Raw genomic sequence first — 13,741 nt, 5'->3', positions numbered from 1 at the left:
TTCGTACAGTTCGACCTCATGGCGGGAGGACGATGACCTGCAAGACCCTGGGCTGCGATCCCCCCCCATTGAAATGTTGCTCCAAAGCCTTCGGTATGGCGTGCAGGGTGCATCTCAAACATGTATTTGCAACTCACCGCGACAATCGTCATTTGTTTTTTCGAGATACTGAAAAATGAAGGGGGCACCCGGGATTGAACCGGGGACCTCTCGATCTGCAGTCGAATGCTCTACGACTGAGCTATACCCCCATTCACGATCTTTGCGTTCCCATAACTTAAGGAAAAATATTATACTCTGCCTGGCTAAAGACGTCTAATCGAGCAAAATATTGCGTAATCATTATCTCTCAGTTATATATTAGCGTTAAACGATATAAATATCAAAAATACTAGACACTTCGCGCCTGGAGAAAGTGCGAGTCGGCGCCTTCACCTTAATGTCAGAACGCGAAAATTGCACTAGTAGCTTTTTTCAAGCAAGTTCTGTTCGTCCGTTCTCCGTAATCGTTTGGTATCTGATTAAACTGACATACTCGCCTATGGCTTTCGTAAACGAAAATTTCATTGTGACCCCGACGTGTTTTGAACACGCAACCTTCTGATCTGGAGTCAGACGCGCTACCGTTGCGCCACGGAGTCGACGCTGCTTAGGTCTTGTCATGAATAGGTTCCTCGAACACTTACTGTACCGTTCAAACCTAAGAAATAATGACAGTAGGATCCACGAGACACTCGTCCCGGATGTACTTGCTCTGGCGGGGGTGTAACTCAGTGGTAGAGTGTCTGCTTCGCATGCAGAAAGTCCTGGGTTCAAATCCCAGCTCCTCCATTTTTTGTTTCTCCGTGCAGCAGTACATGAAAACTTTTGCCTATCACCATATTCTACAAAATTCAGTGTACAAGATTCTTCCCCCAAGCAAGTGGATTTCGTACAGTTCGACCTCATGGCGGGAGGACGATGACCTGCAAGACCCTGGGCTGCGATCCCCCCCCCATTGAAATGTTGCTCCAAAGCCTTCGGTATGGCGTGCAGGGTGCATCTCAAACATGTATTTGCAACTCACCGCGACAATCGTCATTTGTTTTTTCGAGATACTGAAAAATGAAGGGGGCACCCGGGATTGAACCGGGGACCTCTCGATCTGCAGTCGAATGCTCTACGACTGAGCTATACCCCCATTCACGATCTTTGCGTTCCCATAACTTAAGGAAAAATATTATACTCTGCCTGGCTAAAGACGTCTAATCGAGCAAAATATTGCGTAATCATTATCTCTCAGTTATATATTAGCGTTAAACGATATAAATATCAAAAATACTAGACACTTCGCGCCTGGAGAAAGTGCGAGTCGGCGCCTTCACCTTAATGTCAGAACGCGAAAATTGCACTAGTAGCTTTTTTTCAAGCAAGTTCTGTTCGTCCGTTCTCCGTAATCGTTTGGTATCTGATTAAACTGACATACTCGCCTATGGCTTTCGTAAACGAAAATTTCATTGTGACCCCGACGTGATTTGAACACGCAACCTTCTGATCTGGAGTCAGACGCGCTACCGTTGCGCCACGGAGTCGACGCTGCTTAGGTCTTGTCATGAATAGGTTCCTCGAACACTTACTGTACCGTTCAAACCTAAGAAATAATGACAGTAGGATCCACGAGACACTCGTCCCGGATGTACTTGCTCTGGCGGGGGTGTAACTCAGTGGTAGAGTGTCTGCTTCGCATGCAGAAAGTCCTGGGTTCAAATCCCAGCTCCTCCATTTTTTGTTTCTCCGTGCAGCAGTACATGAAAACTTTTGCCTATCACCATATTCTACAAAATTCAGTGTACAAGATTCTTCCCCCAAGCAAGTGGATTTCGTACAGTTCGACCTCATGGCGGGAGGACGATGACCTGCAAGACCCTGGGCTGCGATCCCCCCCCCCCATTGAAATGTTGCCCCAAAGCCTTCGGTATGGCGTGCAGGGTGCATCTCAAACATGTATTTGCAACTCACCGCGACAATCGTCATTTGTTTTTTCGAGATACTGAAAAATGAAGGGGGCACCCGGGATTGAACCGGGGACCTCTCGATCTGCAGTCGAATGCTCTACGACTGAGCTATACCCCCATTCACGATCTTTGCGTTCCCATAACTTAAGGAAAAATATTATACTCTGCCTGGCTAAAGACGTCTAATCGAGCAAAATATTGCGTAATCATTATCTCTCAGTTATATATTAGCGTTAAACGATATAAATATCAAAAATACTAGACACTTCGCGCCTGGAGAAAGTGCGAGTCGGCGCCTTCACCTTAATGTCAGAACGCGAAAATTGCACTAGTAGCTTTTTTTCAAGCAAGTTCTGTTCGTCCGTTCTCCGTAATCGTTTGGTATCTGATTAAACTGACATACTCGCCTATGGCTTTCGTAAACGAAAATTTCATTGTGACCCCGACGTGATTTGAACACGCAACCTTCTGATCTGGAGTCAGACGCGCTACCGTTGCGCCACGGAGTCGACGCTGCTGAGGTCTTGTCATGAATAGGTTCCTCGAACACTTACTGTACCGTTCAAACCTAAGAAATAATGACAGTAGGATCCACGAGACACTCGTCCCGGATGTACTTGCTCTGGCGGGGGTGTAACTCAGTGGTAGAGTGTCTGCTTTGCATGCAGAAAGTCCTGGGTTCAAATCCCAGCTCCTCCAATTTTTGTTTCTCCGTGCAGCAGTACATGAAAACTTTTGCCTATCACCATATTCTACAAAATTCAGTGTACAAGATTCTTCCCCCAAGCAAGTGGATTTCGTACAGTTCGACCTCATGGCGGGAGGACGATGACCTGCAAGACCCTGGGCTGCGATCCCCCCCCCATTGAAATGTTGCTCCAAAGCCTTCGGTATGGCGTGCAGGGTGCATCTCAAACATGTATTTGCAACTCACCGCGACAATCGTCATTTGTTTTTTCGAGATACTGAAAAATGAAGGGGGCACCCGGGATTGAACCGGGGACCTCTCGATCTGCAGTCGAATGCTCTACGACTGAGCTATACCCCCATTCACGATCTTTGCGTTCCCATAACTTAAGGAAAAATATTATACTCTGCCTGGCTAAAGACGTCTAATCGAGCAAAATATTGCGTAATCATTATCTCTCAGTTATATATTAGCGTTAAACGATATAAATATCAAAAATACTAGACACTTCGCGCCTGGAGAAAGTGCGAGTCGGCGCCTTCACCTTAATGTCAGAACGCGAAAATTGCACTAGTAGCTTTTTTTCAAGCAAGTTCTGTTCGTCCGTTCTCCGTAATCGTTTGGTATCTGATTAAACTGACATACTCGCCTATGGCTTTCGTAAACGAAAATTTCATTGTGACCCCGACGTGATTTGAACACGCAACCTTCTGATCTGGAGTCAGACGCGCTACCGTTGCGCCACGGAGTCGACGCTGCTTAGGTCTTGTCATGAATAGGTTCCTCGAACACTTACTGTACCGTTCAAACCTAAGAAATAATGACAGTAGGATCCACGAGACACTCGTCCCGGATGTACTTGCTCTGGCGGGGGTGTAACTCAGTGGTAGAGTGTCTGCTTCGCATGCAGAAAGTCCTGGGTTCAAATCCCAGCTCCTCCATTTTTTGTTTCTCCGTGCAGCAGTACATGAAAACTTTTGCCTATCACCATATTCTACAAAATTCAGTGTACAAGATTCTTCCCCCAAGCAAGTGGATTTCGTACAGTTCGACCTCATGGCGGGAGGACGATGACCTGCAAGACCCTGGGCTGCGATCCCCCCCCATTGAAATGTTGCTCCAAAGCCTTCGGTATGGCGTGCAGGGTGCATCTCAAACATGTATTTGCAACTCACCGCGACAATCGTCATTTGTTTTTTCGAGATACTGAAAAATGAAGGGGGCACCCGGGATTGAACCGGGGACCTCTCGATCTGCAGTCGAATGCTCTACGACTGAGCTATACCCCCATTCACGATCTTTGCGTTCCCATAACTTAAGGAAAAATATTATACTCTGCCTGGCTAAAGACGTCTAATCGAGCAAAATATTGCGTAATCATTATCTCTCAGTTATATATTAGCGTTAAACGATATAAATATCAAAAATACTAGACACTTCGCGCCTGGAGAAAGTGCGAGTCGGCGCCTTCACCTTAATGTCAGAACGCGAAAATTGCACTAGTAGCTTTTTTTCAAGCAAGTTCTGTTCGTCCGTTCTCCGTAATCGTTTGGTATCTGATTAAACTGACATACTCGCCTATGGCTTTCGTAAACGAAAATTTCATTGTGACCCCGACGTGATTTGAACACGCAACCTTCTGATCTGGAGTCAGACGCGCTACCGTTGCGCCACGGAGTCGACGCTGCTTAGGTCTTGTCATGAATAGGTTCCTCGAACACTTACTGTACCGTTCAAACCTAAGAAATAATGACAGTAGGATCCACGAGACACTCGTCCCGGATGTACTTGCTCTGGCGGGGGTGTAACTCAGTGGTAGAGTGTCTGCTTCGCATGCAGAAAGTCCTGGGTTCAAATCCCAGCTCCTCCAATTTTTGTTTCTCCGTGCAGCAGTACATGAAAACTTTTGCCTATCACCATATTCTACAAAATTCAGTGTACAAGATTCTTCCCCCAAGCAAGTGGATTTCGTACAGTTCGACCTCATGGCGGGAGGACGATGACCTGCAAGACCCTGGGCTGCGATCCCCCCCCCCCATTGAAATGTTGCTCCAAAGCCTTCGGTATGGCGTGCAGGGTGCATCTCAAACATGTATTTGCAACTCACCGCGACAATCGTCATTTGTTTTTTCGAGATACTGAAAAATGAAGGGGGCACCCGGGATTGAACCGGGGACCTCTCGATCTGCAGTCGAATGCTCTACGACTGAGCTATACCCCCATTCACGATCTTTGCGTTCCCATAACTTAAGGAAAAATATTATACTCTGCCTGGCTAAAGACGTCTAATCGAGCAAAATATTGCGTAATCATTATCTCTCAGTTATATATTAGCGTTAAACGATATAAATATCAAAAATACTAGACACTTCGCGCCTGGAGAAAGTGCGAGTCGGCGCCTTCACCTTAATGTCAGAACGCGAAAATTGCACTAGTAGCTTTTTTTCAAGCAAGTTCTGTTCGTCCGTTCTCCGTAATCGTTTGGTATCTGATTAAACTGACATACTCGCCTATGGCTTTCGTAAACGAAAATTTCATTGTGACCCCGACGTGATTTGAACACGCAACCTTCTGATCTGGAGTCAGACGCGCTACCGTTGCGCCACGGAGTCGACGCTGCTTAGGTCTTGTCATGAATAGGTTCCTCGAACACTTACTGTACCGTTCAAACCTAAGAAATAATGACAGTAGGATCCACGAGACACTCGTCCCGGATGTACTTGCTCTGGCGGGGGTGTAACTCAGTGGTAGAGTGTCTGCTTCGCATGCAGAAAGTCCTGGGTTCAAATCCCAGCTCCTCCAATTTTTGTTTCTCCGTGCAGCAGTACATGAAAACTTTTGCCTATCACCATATTCTACAAAATTCAGTGTACAAGATTCTTCCCCCAAGCAAGTGGATTTCGTACAGTTAGACCTCATGGCGGGAGGACGATGACCTGCAAGACCCTGGGCTGCGATCCCCCCCCCATTGAAATGTTGCTCCAAAGCCTTCGGTATGGCGTGCAGGGTGCATCTCAAACATGTATTTGCAACTCACCGCGACAATCGTCATTTGTTTTTTCGAGATACTGAAAAATGAAGGGGGCACCCGGGATTGAACCGGGGACCTCTCGATCTGCAGTCGAATGCTCTACGACTGAGCTATACCCCCATTCACGATCTTTGCGTTCCCATAACTTAAGGAAAAATATTATACTCTGCCTGGCTAAAGACGTCTAATCGAGCAAAATATTGCGTAATCATTATCTCTCAGTTATATATTAGCGTTAAACGATATAAATATCAAAAATACTAGACACTTCGCGCCTGGAGAAAGTGCGAGTCGGCGCCTTCACCTTAATGTCAGAACGCGAAAATTGCACTAGTAGCTTTTTTTCAAGCAAGTTCTGTTCGTCCGTTCTCCGTAATCGTTTGGTATCTGATTAAACTGACATACTCGCCTATGGCTTTCGTAAACGAAAATTTCATTGTGACCCCGACGTGATTTGAACACGCAAACTTCTGATTTGGAGTCAGACGCGCTACCGTTGCGCCACGGAGTCGACGCTGCTTAGGTCTTGTCATGAATAGGTTCCTCGAACACTTACTGTACCGTTCAAACCTAAGAAATAATGACAGTAGGATCCACGAGACACTCGTCCCGGATGTACTTGCTCTGGCGGGGGTGTAACTCAGTGGTAGAGTGTCTGCTTCGCATGCAGAAAGTCCTGGGTTCAAATCCCAGCTCCTCCAATTTTTGTTTCTCCGTGCAGCAGTACATGAAAACTTTTGCCTATCACCATATTCTACAAAATTCAGTGTACAAGATTCTTCCCCCAAGCAAGTGGATTTCGTACAGTTCGACCTCATGGCGGGAGGACGATGACCTGCAAGACCCTGGGCTGCGATCCCCCCCCCATTGAAATGTTGCTCCAAAGCCTTCGGTATGGCGTGCAGGGTGCATCTCAAACATGTATTTGCAACTCACCGCGACAATCGTCATTTGTTTTTTCGAGATACTGAAAAATGAAGGGGGCACCCGGGATTGAACCGGGGACCTCTCGATCTGCAGTCGAATGCTCTACGACTGAGCTATACCCCCATTCACGATCTTTGCGTTCCCATAACTTAAGGAAAAATATTATACTCTGCCTGGCTAAAGACGTCTAATCGAGCAAAATATTGCGTAATCATTATCTCTCAGTTATATATTAGCGTTAAACGATATAAATATCAAAAATACTAGACACTTCGCGCCTGGAGAAAGTGCGAGTCGGCGCCTTCACCTTAATGTCAGAACGCGAAAATTGCACTAGTAGCTTTTTTTCAAGCAAGTTCTGTTCGTCCGTTCTCCGTAATCGTTTGGTATCTGATTAAACTGACATACTCGCCTATGGCTTTCGTAAACGAAAATTTCATTGTGACACCGACGTGATTTGAACACGCAACCTTCTGATCTGGAGTCAGACGCGCTACCGTTGCGCCACGGAGTCGACGCTGCTTAGGTCTTGTCATGAATAGGTTCCTCGAACACTTACTGTACCGTTCAAACCTAAGAAATAATGACAGTAGGATCCACGAGACACTCGTCCCGGATGTACTTGCTCTGGCGGGGGTGTAACTCAGTGGTAGAGTGTCTGCTTCGCATGCAGAAAGTCCTGGGTTCAAATCCCAGCTCCTCCATTTTTTGTTTCTCCGTGCAGCAGTACATGAAAACTTTTGCCTATCACCATATTCTACAAAATTCAGTGTACAAGATTCTTCCCCCAAGCAAGTGGATTTCGTACAGTTCGACCTCATGGCGGGAGGACGATGACCTGCAAGACCCTGGGCTGCGATCCCCCCCCATTGAAATGTTGCTCCAAAGCCTTCGGTATGGCGTGCAGGGTGCATCTCAAACATGTATTTGCAACTCACCGCGACAATCGTCATTTGTTTTTTCGAGATACTGAAAAATGAAGGGGGCACCCGGGATTGAACCGGGGACCTCTCGATCTGCAGTCGAATGCTCTACGACTGAGCTATACCCCCATTCACGATCTTTGCGTTCCCATAACTTAAGGAAAAATATTATACTCTGCCTGGCTAAAGACGTCTAATCGAGCAAAATATTGCGTAATCATTATCTCTCAGTTATATATTAGCGTTAAACGATATAAATATCAAAAATACTAGACACTTCGCGCCTGGAGAAAGTGCGAGTCGGCGCCTTCACCTTAATGTCAGAACGCGAAAATTGCACTAGTAGCTTTTTTTCAAGCAAGTTCTGTTCGTCCGTTCTCCGTAATCGTTTGGTATCTGATTAAACTGACATACTCGCCTATGGCTTTCGTAAACGAAAATTTCATTGTGACCCCGACGTGATTTGAACACGCAACCTTCTGATCTGGAGTCAGACGCGCTACCGTTGCGCCACGGAGTCGACGCTGCTTAGGTCTTGTCATGAATAGGTTCCTCGAACACTTACTGTACCGTTCAAACCTAAGAAATAATGACAGTAGGATCCACGAGACACTCGTCCCGGATGTACTTGCTCTGGCGGGGGTGTAACTCAGTGGTAGAGTGTCTGCTTCGCATGCAGAAAGTCCTGGGTTCAAATCCCAGCTCCTCCAATTTTTGTTTCTCCGTGCAGCAGTACATGAAAACTTTTGCCTATCACCATATTCTACAAAATTCAGTGTACAAGATTCTTCCCCCAAGCAAGTGGATTTCGTACAGTTCGACCTCATGGCGGGAGGACGATGACCTGCAAGACCCTGGGCTGCGATCCCCCCCCCATTGAAATGTTGCTCCAAAGCCTTCGGTATGGCGTGCAGGGTGCATCTCAAACATGTATTTGCAACTCACCGCGACAATCGTCATTTGTTTTTTCGAGATACTGAAAAATGAAGGGGGCACCCGGGATTGAACCGGGGACCTCTCGATCTGCAGTCGAATGCTCTACGACTGAGCTATACCCCCATTCACGATCTTTGCGTTCCCATATCTTAAGGAAAAATATTATACTCTGCCTGGCTAAAGACGTCTAATCGAGCAAAATATTGCGTAATCATTATCTCTCAGTTATATATTAGCGTTAAACGATATAAATATCAAAAATACTAGACACTTCGCGCCTGGAGAAAGTGCGAGTCGGCGCCTTCACCTTAATGTCAGAACGCGAAAATTGCACTAGTAGCTTTTTTTCAAGCAAGTTCTGTTCGTCCGTTCTCCGTAATCGTTTGGTATCTGATTAAACTGACATACTCGCCTATGGCTTTCGTAAACGAAAATTTCATTGTGACCCCGACGTGATTTGAACACGCAACCTTCTGATCTGGAGTCAGACGCGCTACCGTTGCGCCACGGAGTCGACGCTGCTTAGGTCTTGTCATGAATAGGTTCCTCGAACACTTACTGTACCGTTCAAACCTAAGAAATAATGACAGTAGGATCCACGAGACACTCGTCCCGGATGTACTTGCTCTGGCGGGGGTGTAACTCAGTGGTAGAGTGTCTGCTTCGCATGCAGAAAGTCCTGGGTTCAAATCCCAGCTCCTCCATTTTTTGTTTCTCCGTGCAGCAGTACATGAAAACTTTTGCCTATCACCATATTCTACAAAATTCAGTGTACAAGATTCTTCCCCCAAGCAAGTGGATTTCGTACAGTTCGACCTCATGGCGGGAGGACGATGACCTGCAAGACCCTGGGCTGCGATCCCCCCCCATTGAAATGTTGCTCCAAAGCCTTCGGTATGGCGTGCAGGGTGCATCTCAAACATGTATTTGCGACTCACCGCGACAATCGTCATTTGTTTTTTCGAGATACTGAAAAATGAAGGGGGCACCCGGGATTGAACCGGGGACCTCTCGATCTGCAGTCGAATGCTCTACGACTGAGCTATACCCCCATTCACGATCTTTGCGTTCCCATAACTTAAGGAAAAATATTATACTCTGCCTGGCTAAAGACGTCTAATCGAGCAAAATATTGCGTAATCATTATCTCTCAGTTATATATTAGCGTTAAACGATATAAATATCAAAAATACTAGACACTTCGCGCCTGGAGAAAGTGCGAGTCGGCGCCTTCACCTTAATGTCAGAACGCGAAAATTGCGCTAGTAGCTTTTTTTCAAGCAAGTTCTGTTCGTCCGTTCTCCGTAATCGTTTGGTATCTGATTAAACTGACATACTCGCCTATGGCTTTCGTAAACGAAAATTTCATTGTGACCCCGACGTGATTTGAACACGCAACCTTCTGATCTGGAGTCAGACGCGCTACCGTTGCGCCACGGAGTCGACGCTGCTTAGGTTTTGTCATGAATAGGTTCCTCGAACACTTACTGTACCGTTCAAACCTAAGAAATAATGACAGTAGGATCCACGAGACACTCGTCCCGGATGTACTTGCTCTGGCGGGGGTGTAACTCAGTGGTAGAGTGTCTACTTCGCATGCAGAAAGTCCTGGGTTCAAATCCCAGCTCCTCCATTTTTTGTTTCTCCGTGCAGCAGTACATGAAAACTTTTGCCTATCACCATATTCTACAAAATTCAGTGTACAAGATTCTTCCCCCAAGCAAGTGGATTTCGTACAGTTCGACCTCATGGCGGGAGGACGATGACCTGCAAGACCCTGGGCTGCGATCCCCCCCCATTGAAATGTTGCTCCAAAGCCTTCGGTATGGCGTGCAGGGTGCATCTCAAACATGTATTTGCAACTCACCGCGACAATCATCATTTGTTTTTTCGAGATACTGAAAAATGAAGGGGGCACCCGGGATTGAACCGGGGACCTCTCGATCTGCAGTCGAATGCTCTACGACTTTTTTTTTTTTTTTTTTTTTATAAGTAATAGGCAGAAGGAGGCAAAGTGGGCAGGGGTCAAGAATAATCTGAGGCCTGGCCACAATGTCTCCACCATACCCATCACTGATTTTCGACCTTGTCGCTCCTATGATCCAAAAATACAACTGTCCACTTTAGCAAATTTATTTTTTTTTGTTTTTTTTTTTTAATGTTTTTAATTTTTTTTGTTTTTAATTTTTTTAATTATTGTTTCCTCTTTTTTTATGGTTTTTTATATTATCATGATTAAATGAAAGGAATTCGTTCGTGAAATAAGTAATGCCTCTCCATGTGCATAAAATGAAAAATATAACTCAATCTTCTACTTGTTGTTCCTGCCTTCATTTATTTTTAATTTTTTTAAATTTTTTAGTTGTTGTCGTGTTTGACCATTTTGTCATAGTGGAAAATCAACAAAAATGAAAGTATAAGAAATGAAACAGACAATAATTCTGCACATAGTAATATAGTCACTCAATACTGTGTGCTTTAGGTTGATGGTGTTTAGCCTATCCCCATTCTATCAAATATAATTTGTAGCATATTACCATATTTCTTCTTGTGGTCTGCATACGTACGTATTTTGTGGTATTTGCACTGTAAGTATATCTTGAAATCTGTAACGGTGTCAGTTCCAGCGTCATGAGTTACGTAAGTTACATAATTTCCTAGGAGCCAATAGACGGCATTATTCTTCGTCTCTGGAAAATAACGGTCTTGTGGTCTGTGCAGCACTGACAGCGAGATGTACTGAGGTGAAGACCTTGTAATGAGAGCTATTTGCACCTTGAGCCAATTCCAGATATGTATATTGCCGCCGCAAGTGTATCGATGGATAATTGTGTCCACTAGTCGACATCGTTGACATAGATTGGTGTCACTGAGGCCAATTTCATATAATCTTTCGTTGGTGCTAATGATATTATTAACGGCTTTGTACCATGCTGTTCTTATGTCAGAAGATAAAACTTTTAAATTGATGTTTTGCCAGATAGCAGTCCAGTGTATGTGAGGAAACTGTCTCTCTACTTTATTCTTTCCTTCACACGTCTCCCAGACCCGCATAATATCTCTTGACGTTAGTTGACGTAGCCGTGTAACTTCGTCCCTCAAGTAGCTAAGTTCAATATAAAAGGCTCGCACGTGCTGGAGACGATTGTTAATTTTTTGCACATCAATAGGAGGCTGCAGGCTGCGAGGTTTTAGAATTTCAAAAAGTCGGCTTGAAATGCTTTCCGGTACTTCTCTAATGATAGTTAGTTGCCTTTTGACGAAGAGTGCAGAGGCTTTGTTGGTGATATTGATGAGACCTAAACCACCATTTCGGGGATGTAAGGTAGCCACTTTGGCGGTTACTCGAAACAGTTCTCCTTTCCACAGAAAATTTGTGATTCTGGACGTTATGTTCTTGGCTATCATTTTGGGTAGTGGAAAGAGCTGAGCGGTGTGGTATGCTGTAGCTAAGATACACGTGTTGATGTACTTAATCCTCTGAATCTGATTCATATTCCGTGATAAATTTTCCATTATAGCACCCTGCACTTTCCGTGCCGCAGCTTTCCAATTCAACGCAGTCATTTTCATTGGGCATGCGGTCAATGTGACACCAAGCGTCGTATGCTGCCTGACCAGCTTTGCCCACTCTACGTTTATGTGCTCAAAACCCCTAAGATGTAAAATTTTGCTTTTCTTTTCATTTGAATTTGCCCCAGACGCACTGCAGTAAGTCTGAATCACTGCACCTAACGTAGCTACATCGTCATTATTTCTGATTATGACGCCTACATCATCAGCATAAGCTTTTATAGCTGTTTTGCACCCTGACAGTGTTATACCTGTTAATTTATCGTGAATACGTTTAAGAAATGGGTCCAGTGAAATGGCAAATAGTGACATAGAAAGGGGGCTTCCCTGAGGAACACCGCGTCGTATTTGGAATTTTCTCGTAGCCTGACTGTTAACTGCTATGCATGCGTTTATTCCTGTCGCCACGTTTTTTATTACGTTTAAGGCTCGCTCCTGGAAACCGAGCTTTTTTAACGTCTTGAAAAGGTAGATATGATTCACGAGATCGAATGCTTTATGAAAATCCAGGAAAACCAGGGCACATTTGATGTTAGTGACGGAAGTGATTGCAATTATATCCCGAAATTCCGCTAAATTGTGAAACAGAGTTTTACCTGCAATGCAGTGTTGATACGGACTAATCAGTCGATTTGCTAAGGATGAAATTTTCTTGTTGAGAATTCTTGCTATTATTTTATAGTCCGCATTGAGCAACGAAATCGGTCGGAAGTTAGTAAGATCTTTGTGTCCTTTAGTTTTGGGGATAAGGACTATTTTACTTTCTTTAAATTCAGAGGGTATCATTGCGCCCTGAAGAACTTCATTTACAATCGCTGTAATTGTCCCTCCCACTATCGGCCAATAGCGGACATAAAATTCTGCAGGTAGACCATCAGGACCTGGGGATTTTTTCAGAGGGGAGGTACACAGAGTCACATAAACGTCCTCATTACAGACGTGCGACAGGAAGGTAACGTTGTCATCATCCGTCAGCTGTGGCACAAGAAAGTCGAGGAAATCATCAATAGATTCCTCGCAGCTGGAATTTTCGGAATATAGGTTATCGAAGTAGCGATAGATCTCATTCAAAATATCTTTCTGTGTCCTAAGACTTGTACCATTCGCCGTCCGTAATTCGTCGATAAGCATTGTTCTTCTGTTTTGAGCGTGCTTCAGAAGGTGGTATAGGGAAGTTGTTTCTTCCTCTGAGACAGATTTCGCCTTGGATTTTATTTTAAGTCCTTCCAGTTGATGCCTCTTAATGCTGAGTAATTTAGCCTTAATTTTTTTGATATCTGTCAGGCGAAGATGTGAACCAGATGTTTGACCATATAGCTCTCTGAGTACTGAGTAATAGAACTCTATAGTGTTCTTAAGATCTCTGGCCCTCTGAAAGCTATATTGCATTATCGTCTTTCTAAGTTTCGGCTTTGTCATTTTTGTCCACCATTCGACGGTAGTCGCGTATCTAGGAAGAGCACGCAGGCATAACGCCCATGCGTCTTTTATCTGATCTTCTAATTCACGGTCTTGTAACAGCGAGACATTTAAATTCCACTGGTTTTTGAAGCGGCGTATTGGCTGCGCTTGTAAATTTATACAGGCCAACACACCGGAATGGTCCGAAAAGTAGACAGGAACCGTTTCTGTTTTCAATAAAGCCGATTCGAGATTGTCGGTAATGTAG

At 44.8% G+C, this 13,741-nt stretch overlaps 33 non-coding genes across 33 annotated transcripts; 11 read left to right on the top strand and 22 right to left on the bottom strand.

Moving 5' to 3' along the window:
• Positions 1 to 179: 179 nt before the first annotated feature.
• Trnac-gca lies at positions 180 to 251 on the bottom strand. Its single transcript has one exon. It is a non-coding gene; the product is annotated as a tRNA-Cys (tRNA).
• A 318-nt stretch (positions 252 to 569) lies between these two features.
• On the bottom strand, positions 570 to 641 carry Trnaw-cca. The gene has a single exon. It is a non-coding gene; the product is annotated as a tRNA-Trp (tRNA).
• Positions 642 to 759: 118 nt separating this feature from the next.
• On the top strand, positions 760 to 831 carry Trnaa-cgc. Its single transcript has one exon. It is a non-coding gene; the product is annotated as a tRNA-Ala (tRNA).
• Positions 832 to 1,108: 277 nt separating this feature from the next.
• Positions 1,109 to 1,180, bottom strand: Trnac-gca. Its single transcript has one exon. It is a non-coding gene; the product is annotated as a tRNA-Cys (tRNA).
• A 319-nt stretch (positions 1,181 to 1,499) lies between these two features.
• On the bottom strand, positions 1,500 to 1,571 carry Trnaw-cca. The gene has a single exon. It is a non-coding gene; the product is annotated as a tRNA-Trp (tRNA).
• Positions 1,572 to 1,689: 118 nt separating this feature from the next.
• Positions 1,690 to 1,761, top strand: Trnaa-cgc. Its single transcript has one exon. It is a non-coding gene; the product is annotated as a tRNA-Ala (tRNA).
• A 279-nt stretch (positions 1,762 to 2,040) lies between these two features.
• Positions 2,041 to 2,112, bottom strand: Trnac-gca. Its single transcript has one exon. It is a non-coding gene; the product is annotated as a tRNA-Cys (tRNA).
• Positions 2,113 to 2,431: 319 nt separating this feature from the next.
• Positions 2,432 to 2,503, bottom strand: Trnaw-cca. Its single transcript has one exon. It is a non-coding gene; the product is annotated as a tRNA-Trp (tRNA).
• Positions 2,504 to 2,621: 118 nt separating this feature from the next.
• Positions 2,622 to 2,693, top strand: Trnaa-ugc. Its single transcript has one exon. It is a non-coding gene; the product is annotated as a tRNA-Ala (tRNA).
• A 277-nt stretch (positions 2,694 to 2,970) lies between these two features.
• Positions 2,971 to 3,042, bottom strand: Trnac-gca. Its single transcript has one exon. It is a non-coding gene; the product is annotated as a tRNA-Cys (tRNA).
• A 319-nt stretch (positions 3,043 to 3,361) lies between these two features.
• Trnaw-cca lies at positions 3,362 to 3,433 on the bottom strand. The gene has a single exon. It is a non-coding gene; the product is annotated as a tRNA-Trp (tRNA).
• A 118-nt stretch (positions 3,434 to 3,551) lies between these two features.
• On the top strand, positions 3,552 to 3,623 carry Trnaa-cgc. Its single transcript has one exon. It is a non-coding gene; the product is annotated as a tRNA-Ala (tRNA).
• Positions 3,624 to 3,899: 276 nt separating this feature from the next.
• Positions 3,900 to 3,971, bottom strand: Trnac-gca. The gene has a single exon. It is a non-coding gene; the product is annotated as a tRNA-Cys (tRNA).
• A 319-nt stretch (positions 3,972 to 4,290) lies between these two features.
• On the bottom strand, positions 4,291 to 4,362 carry Trnaw-cca. The gene has a single exon. It is a non-coding gene; the product is annotated as a tRNA-Trp (tRNA).
• Positions 4,363 to 4,480: 118 nt separating this feature from the next.
• Trnaa-cgc lies at positions 4,481 to 4,552 on the top strand. The gene has a single exon. It is a non-coding gene; the product is annotated as a tRNA-Ala (tRNA).
• Positions 4,553 to 4,831: 279 nt separating this feature from the next.
• On the bottom strand, positions 4,832 to 4,903 carry Trnac-gca. Its single transcript has one exon. It is a non-coding gene; the product is annotated as a tRNA-Cys (tRNA).
• Positions 4,904 to 5,222: 319 nt separating this feature from the next.
• On the bottom strand, positions 5,223 to 5,294 carry Trnaw-cca. Its single transcript has one exon. It is a non-coding gene; the product is annotated as a tRNA-Trp (tRNA).
• A 118-nt stretch (positions 5,295 to 5,412) lies between these two features.
• On the top strand, positions 5,413 to 5,484 carry Trnaa-cgc. Its single transcript has one exon. It is a non-coding gene; the product is annotated as a tRNA-Ala (tRNA).
• Positions 5,485 to 5,761: 277 nt separating this feature from the next.
• On the bottom strand, positions 5,762 to 5,833 carry Trnac-gca. Its single transcript has one exon. It is a non-coding gene; the product is annotated as a tRNA-Cys (tRNA).
• A 319-nt stretch (positions 5,834 to 6,152) lies between these two features.
• On the bottom strand, positions 6,153 to 6,224 carry Trnaw-cca. The gene has a single exon. It is a non-coding gene; the product is annotated as a tRNA-Trp (tRNA).
• A 118-nt stretch (positions 6,225 to 6,342) lies between these two features.
• On the top strand, positions 6,343 to 6,414 carry Trnaa-cgc. Its single transcript has one exon. It is a non-coding gene; the product is annotated as a tRNA-Ala (tRNA).
• Positions 6,415 to 6,691: 277 nt separating this feature from the next.
• On the bottom strand, positions 6,692 to 6,763 carry Trnac-gca. Its single transcript has one exon. It is a non-coding gene; the product is annotated as a tRNA-Cys (tRNA).
• Positions 6,764 to 7,082: 319 nt separating this feature from the next.
• On the bottom strand, positions 7,083 to 7,154 carry Trnaw-cca. Its single transcript has one exon. It is a non-coding gene; the product is annotated as a tRNA-Trp (tRNA).
• Positions 7,155 to 7,272: 118 nt separating this feature from the next.
• Positions 7,273 to 7,344, top strand: Trnaa-cgc. Its single transcript has one exon. It is a non-coding gene; the product is annotated as a tRNA-Ala (tRNA).
• Positions 7,345 to 7,620: 276 nt separating this feature from the next.
• Trnac-gca lies at positions 7,621 to 7,692 on the bottom strand. The gene has a single exon. It is a non-coding gene; the product is annotated as a tRNA-Cys (tRNA).
• Positions 7,693 to 8,011: 319 nt separating this feature from the next.
• Trnaw-cca lies at positions 8,012 to 8,083 on the bottom strand. Its single transcript has one exon. It is a non-coding gene; the product is annotated as a tRNA-Trp (tRNA).
• Positions 8,084 to 8,201: 118 nt separating this feature from the next.
• Positions 8,202 to 8,273, top strand: Trnaa-cgc. The gene has a single exon. It is a non-coding gene; the product is annotated as a tRNA-Ala (tRNA).
• A 277-nt stretch (positions 8,274 to 8,550) lies between these two features.
• Trnac-gca lies at positions 8,551 to 8,622 on the bottom strand. The gene has a single exon. It is a non-coding gene; the product is annotated as a tRNA-Cys (tRNA).
• A 319-nt stretch (positions 8,623 to 8,941) lies between these two features.
• Positions 8,942 to 9,013, bottom strand: Trnaw-cca. Its single transcript has one exon. It is a non-coding gene; the product is annotated as a tRNA-Trp (tRNA).
• Positions 9,014 to 9,131: 118 nt separating this feature from the next.
• On the top strand, positions 9,132 to 9,203 carry Trnaa-cgc. The gene has a single exon. It is a non-coding gene; the product is annotated as a tRNA-Ala (tRNA).
• Positions 9,204 to 9,479: 276 nt separating this feature from the next.
• Positions 9,480 to 9,551, bottom strand: Trnac-gca. The gene has a single exon. It is a non-coding gene; the product is annotated as a tRNA-Cys (tRNA).
• A 319-nt stretch (positions 9,552 to 9,870) lies between these two features.
• Positions 9,871 to 9,942, bottom strand: Trnaw-cca. Its single transcript has one exon. It is a non-coding gene; the product is annotated as a tRNA-Trp (tRNA).
• A 118-nt stretch (positions 9,943 to 10,060) lies between these two features.
• Trnaa-cgc lies at positions 10,061 to 10,132 on the top strand. The gene has a single exon. It is a non-coding gene; the product is annotated as a tRNA-Ala (tRNA).
• The last annotated feature ends 3,609 nt before the right edge of the window (positions 10,133 to 13,741 follow it).

This window comes from Schistocerca piceifrons, chromosome 3, assembly GCF_021461385.2.
Source record: "Schistocerca piceifrons isolate TAMUIC-IGC-003096 chromosome 3, iqSchPice1.1, whole genome shotgun sequence".
Classification (NCBI taxonomy): Eukaryota; Metazoa; Arthropoda; class Insecta; order Orthoptera; family Acrididae; genus Schistocerca; species Schistocerca piceifrons.
The sequence above is the reverse complement of the archived record's forward strand: the minus strand, read 5'-3'. Positions and strand labels throughout refer to the sequence as shown.